The sequence below is a fragment of the Monodon monoceros genome, unplaced genomic scaffold (assembly GCF_005190385.1).
Source record: "Monodon monoceros isolate NGI ecotype Baffin Bay Population unplaced genomic scaffold, NGI_Narwhal_1 Super_Scaffold_5, whole genome shotgun sequence".
Lineage (NCBI taxonomy): Eukaryota > Metazoa > Chordata > Mammalia > Artiodactyla > Monodontidae > Monodon > Monodon monoceros.
The window spans coordinates 77,134,130-77,141,069 of NW_021703782.1; positions in this window are offsets into that span (position 1 = coordinate 77,134,130).

Below are 6,940 nucleotides of genomic sequence, written 5' to 3' on the forward strand. Positions count from 1 at the left end.
CTTCATTCCTGATGTTTCAAGTTTCCTTTTGGTGTCATTTCCCTTTTCTCTGAAAAACTTTCATTAGCACTTCTTTTGGAACATGTCAGCTGGCCATGAATTCTCTTACTTTTCCTCCTGAGAATGACTTTATTTTATCTTTATGAAATCTTCATGAAATATTCACTGAAGGTGAAATATTCTCACTGGATATAAAATTCTAGCTTGATAGTTCTTTTTTCCAACACCTTAAAAATGTTGTGCCACTTCCTCTGGCCTTCATGGTTTCTGATGAGAATTCAACATTCATTCAAATCATTGTTCCCTTGTCAGTAATGTGTTATTTTTGTCTGGCTGCTTTCAAGATTTTTTATTTTCTTTAGCTTTCAGCTGTTTTATCATGAGTCTAGATATAAATTTCTTTGGATTTATTTTGTTTGGGATTCACTGAGCTTTTTGAATCTGTAGATTTATGTCTTTGTCAAATTTGGCGAGTTTTCAGCTCTTATTATTTCAAATATTTTTTCCAGCTCTGCACCCTTTCTCTTTCTAGGAGTCTGATGGAACGAATGTTGGACTTTTTGTTGTGGTTCCACAAGTCCCTGGGGCTCTGTCAGCTTTTTTCTTTTTTTTCCTCACTGTTCAGACTAATATCTACTGATCAATCTTCATGTTCAATAACTCTTACCTCTGTCATCTCCATTTTGTTTTGGAGTCTATCCAGTGAGTTTTTAAGTTTGTTTTTAAAATCTTCCAGTTCAAACATTTCCATTTTGTTATTCTTTATATTTTCCATTTCTTTACTGAAACTTCCTAGTTTTCCATTTGTTCCAAGGGTGTTTACAGTTATTTGTTACAGCATTTTTATAATAGCTGATGTAAAGATTTTGTCAGATAATGCCAATATCTAAGTCATCTTGGCATTGACATGTGTTGATTGACTTTTTATTTGTGAGTTGAGATTTTCCTGGTTATTCATATGCCAAGTAATTCTAGATTGTATCATAAATATTTTGAATACCATGACATGAGACTCGAGTCTTATTTAAATCCTATGAAGAATGTTGATGTTTTTGTATTAGTATGCAATTGACCTAATTAGTTTCAGGACATAAGTTCCAACTGACCTGTTGTGAGCTGTGGTTAGAATTTCATTTCAATCTTCAAAGATTTTGCAATGGTATTTGGATCTGTCCCATGTTTGCACAACCCAGTGGCCAGTCTGGGACCTGGATGATGGTAAATTCAGTTCTGGAAGTCTTTTATATGCCAACTAAGACCAGATCAACCAAACTACAGGTAAGGGCTGAGCCCAGGAATTTGTAAACAATTTTTTATGGGGTCACTCTCCCAAGCTCCTCACTCTCTATGATCTCCCTTGTACTCTTCAGTTCCCCAGGGTTACTCTTTTTGATTCGCCAGTCAGAGTAAAGTAAAAGCTAGAGCTTTACTTAGCCCACTCTGCCATGCATTTTCATAGCTGTGCCTATGTCTGCAGTCAAGTGGCAGAGGACCAGAGGATAAAAAATGGTGAGCTCATTGCCAGGTCAGAGCTCCATATTTCAGTCTTCCCCAATTTGCCAGAGTCCTTTTCAGAGTCCTCAGATAGCTTCTGCTCCGTTTATTCTGGCTAGGTTTTATAGCTGCATTCAGTGGGAAAGACCAAGAGGGATGTGCTTACTCCATCCTACTCCCAGTCAGGGTTTTTTCAACTATATTCATGAATGACTTCGCCTATAATTTTCCTCTCTCTTACTGTCTTTGTTGGGTTTTGTATCAAGATTATGCTTCCCATAAAATGAGTTAAGAAGTGTATTCTCCTTTTTAAAATTCTCTGGAAGAATTTGTGGAGACTGGAATTTTCACTAATGAAGCCAAATGAAATTTTCTTTGAAGTGTTTTATTAAGATGTTTTTACTAGTTATAGGAATATTCAGTTCTATTTCTCCTTGTGTTATTTTTAAGTTGTATTTTCTAGGAATTTCTCTATTTCATTTACATTTTCAAATTTATTAACATACAATTGTCTGTATATACTTTTATGATCTTTATAATGTCTTTAGGCTCTTCAGTGATCCTATTTTTATTCCTGATTTTGAATTTTTAAAAAACTTTTATCAGTCTCACATAGGTACCTTTATGACTTTGGATAGCCAGTAGTTTCTTAGATATTACCAAAAACATAAAGAACCATCATAAAAATTTAAAACTTTTGTGCCTCAAAGGACACCATCAAGAAAGTGAAAAGACACAAATGGAAAAAATATTTGAAAAGCACATATATGACAAGGAACCTGTATTAGAATATATAAGGAAGTCTTACAACTCAGTAATAAAAGGGGAAAAAAGCAATTTAAAGATGGGCAAAGGATCTGAATATGTTTCCTCAAAGAAGATACACACAGAGCCAACATGCACATCAAAAGATGCTCAATATCATTAGCCATCAGTGAAATACAAATCAAAACCACAATGAGATGCCACTTCATACCCACTAGGATGGTTATAATAACTTAAAAAAAAACAGATAAGAAATATTAGTGAGAATGTGGAAAAACTGGAACCCTCAAACAATGTTGGTGGGAATGTAAAATAGTACAACCACTTTGGAAAACAGTCTGGCAATTTCTCAAATGATTAAACATGCAGTTACCATATGACCCAGTAATATATATACTGGGTATACATACCCATTAATTTCATTCCTAGGTATACACACTCAAGAGAAATAAAAACATATATGCACACAAAAACTTGTACATGAATGTTCATAGCAGTATCACACATAATAGTTAAGAAGTGGAAATAACCCAAATGCTCCACTCATAAATAAATAAATGTAGTATATCCATATAGTGGAATATTATTAAGCCATAAAAGGCATGAAGTACTCACACATGCTATAACATGGATGAACCTTGAAAACATTATGCTAAATGAAAGAAGCCAGTCACAAAAGACCATATGTTGTATAATTCCATTTTTATGAAATGTCCACAACAGGCAACTCTACAGAGACAGAAAATAGAAAATTAGTTGTTGCCTAGAGCTGGGGGATTTGACAGTACTGAGAAGTGGAGACTGAAAGTACAAAGTTTCTTTTGGGGGGTAATAAAAATGTTCTAAAATTGATAGTGGTGATAGATGCACAGTTCTGTGACTATACTGAAAGCCACTGAATTGTATACTTTAAATGGGTTAATTGTATGGTATGTGAATTTTACCTCAATAAAGTTATTAAAAAGATACCATGCCTCTGTCTTGGTCATTCTTTCTTTCTTGGATTACTCACTCTGGAGGACGTCAACTTCTGTGTCATGAGCAAACTTTTGGAGAGGCCCATGTGGCAAGGAACTGACACTTCCTGACAACAGCCATGTGAGACAACCTCATGAGAGATGCCCCTCAGATTCCTGACCCTCAAAAACTATGTGAAATAATAAATGTTTGTTATTTTAAGGTGCTAAATTCTAATTACACAATAGATAATACAAGCCCATCAAGGTCTTTAAGACATGAAGTTCTAATAAAATTTTACTTTTTATATTTAGTAATTATTTATAAAATTTTCTGGTATATTTTGTTGCTTTGGTTAAATGTATACTACTAATAATGATGTCAATGCAAAACAAAATTTTAACATTCAGAGCCTTATGGTCATAGGATATTTTAAAAAGTTAATTATATTACATATTTTTGTTACCAGGAAGTATGATAGGGGCAAGTGTTGGAATGGTAATATGTGTTATGGAGAAAAAGTAAGAATCTGAAATTTAATATTAATGAAAAGCTTTATCATTTTTAATGGATTATGGTGAGTATCAAATCACTATGGTATTTAGATGCTACCAGATACATTTAAAAGAGAAATGCAACGATTTTATTTGAAAGGATCACTATTACAAGATATGAGAAATTATATCCCTTACAACTAATTAAGTTATGAAAAAAATTAGATGTCAGTTTTAAAATGCACAAGAGGCATGTAGATTTTAAACAGTTCTCTTAGGGAGCATTTTTGGGTTTTTTTCTTTTTATCTTGCTTGGAGTTCATGGTGATTCTCTTAAATCTGTGGTTTGATTTCCTTTACCAATTTTGGGAAATTCTTAGCCATTTTCTCTTCCAACATTGCTCCATTCTTTCTCTACTCTCCTTGCTGAAATTTTTTAAAAATTAATTAATTTAGTTATTTATTTTTGGCTGTGTTGGGTCTTCGTTGCTGCACATGGGCTTTCTCTAGTTGTAGTGAGCAGGGGGCTACTCTTTGTTGTGGTGCGTGGGCTTCTCATTGTGGTGGCCTCTCTTGTTGTGGAGCACAGGCTCTAGGCGTGCGGGCTTCAGTGGGCGTGGCATGCGGGCTCAGTAGTTGTGGCTCACGGGCTCTAGAGCACAGGCTCAGTAGTTGTGGCGCACGGGCTTAGTTGCTCTGCGGCATGTGGGATCTTCCCAGACCAGGGCTCGAACCTGTGTCCCATGCATTGGCAGGCAGATTCTTAACCACTGCGCCACCAGGGAAGTCTTCTCCTTGCTAAAATTACATTATAAAACCTGTCCCTCATATCCCATGTTTTTTATGCTCTTTTCTGTGGTTTTCATCCTTTTGATTCTGTTTCAGCTTGGATATTTTTCTGCTCTGTCTTCTGGTTCACTAATTCTTTTTTCAGCTATGTCTAATCCACTATTAAACCTCTCCATTGAACTCCTAATATCAGATACTGTGAATTTTAGTTCTCAAAATTTTGAACTGCTGAAATTCTCATTATTTTAATTCCTTGAAGTCTTTAATCATAGCTAGTTTAAAGTCTAGGTCTGATAACTCCATTATCTGAATCCTCTGGAATTTCTATCGTATGCCTGTCCTTGAAAATATTTCTGAACATGTTTTGTCTTTTTGTGCTTATTTATTTTGGATGAAATTTTTTTCTGTCAGAGAGAATTTACTCTTGCTTTTGACAGGCAGCTCTAAGGTAAGGGCACTAGAAAGCCTGGATCAATTTAATTCAGTCAAGGCCTTTTCCCCCTTTATTCCTAGTAGGTAGCCCTTTGGGGTCCCAACAAAAAGCCTGGTACATTTATCAGGGCCCCTTCTTCTTGGTAGGCCCTCAACTATTCAGCTTCTCAGCCTCTGCTTTTACAACTAACAGTCTCCTTGAGAGGAAAAACGGCTCCAAATGTTAGGCTCACTTTTCTTGGCTTCCCTTCCCTTCTAGAACTTTGGCCCACAATTCCTCACTGCTTTGGTAGTCCTCTGATACCTTCAAAGAGATTTTTAAAACTTTTGGCCAGATCTTCTAGTTGTTTTCAGCAGAACAGTTGGCCCAGAACAACTTGCCCACCATTGCTGGAATTAGATCCTCCTCTCTCCTGAACTTCAGACTTAGATTTCCAATATCCTTTGGAATGTTTCCTGAATATCCCACAGGTCCCTCATGCTCAATATGTCCACACTGAAATCTTCATTTGCCTCATCTCCTCCCATTCCACACAACCGGCTTTTCCTGTTGTGGCTATTTTTGTTCATAGTTTCACAAGCTATAAAAGTTATCTGTGAATCTCCTCTCTCTCTCTGTGCCTCCTCTCTCTGCTATTACTTACAAGTATTATATTATGTATATTACCTCCATTATTTTCCTTCCACCTGAGCCCACTGCTGTTTCCTAGAATATCATCCTTGGCCCCCTGCATCTCCCTCCTGAACCACTGCAGCAGTCTTTCCTAACTGTCCTCCCTGTTTTTAGAACCCTCTGCCATGCTAACTGCCTGAGCTGCCAGAAGACTCTTCCAGAACAGGGTTCTGACAGAGTCATTGGCCAGGTAAGATCCGTCAAAGGCTCCCCACAGCTTCTGCAAATGTAGTAATAATCCTCACCTGGGCTCTCAAGTCCTTCACGATATGACTCCAACACACTTTCTTCAGCTGTATCCATTTACTTTCCTGATCTTCCATCACCTAGCCAAATCACTTCCCAGAGCACAGCCTGCCTTTCTTCCTCTCCATCATATATATCTCACAACCCTTCTCCTTTGAGATCCATCTCAAATGCCACTCCATTCCAGCAACAAATGTTTATTGAACACTTGCTATGTGCCAGGTATAATGCTAGACCCTAAGAATACAAAGATGAGTAAGGCATACATGGCCCCTGCCCTCACCCCAGCAGATCTACCTTCAATTATTCCTCTACTAAGCCCTTCAGGCCCAGCCAAACTAATTTACTCTCTGTCCCCCAAACATGCCAAGCTATGAGAGATAGACACTGCACTTATCTCCCGTATGAAACTTTTCTAGGACTTCTCAACCAAATGTGACTCGCCTCCCTTCCGTCTTTTCAGTTCTTTGCTTGCTCACCACTGCCCTCTCCACACCCATACCACATCACCACTTGTACCTATCTTAGAGTAATTTGTATGCATTTCTTACCACCCTTCTTCTGGATCAGATACTTTTTGGCTTTAGAGAGTGGGGTCTGTGTCTTAACCTCTCAACCAAGACCCATCAGACGTCACTGTGTGGCCCTTGGTCTGGCTCTGGCAGAGTGCTGTGGAAAGACCCTGCACAGTCCAATCTCTGCCTCTCCCTAGAACCAAGGGTTCTTCCCAGCTGTGTCACCCAGTACTTCCCTCTCCCCATCTCTCCCACTCCAGCCAGGAGCTCCCCTCCTTGTGTATACTTCTAGCCACCTTCTGGATATCACCTAAATCTTCTTCTCTGTCTCCTGGCAATTACTGGAACTCCCCCAGAGAGCATAAACTAGTGGCTTTGGTGATTTCAGGTATGATTTATGACCTCATCCTTTCCCCCTGCAACTCTCCCAGTCCCTACCTCTTGTGGTAGGTAGGGACTTCCCATCAGTGCTCCCCAGATCATCGAAGTCCACATCACTGCCCTGCCTGGACCTTCATCATGCCATTCCTCAACTTCTTTCCCACAGCCTCTGTTCCCATCCATCCTGCACCCAG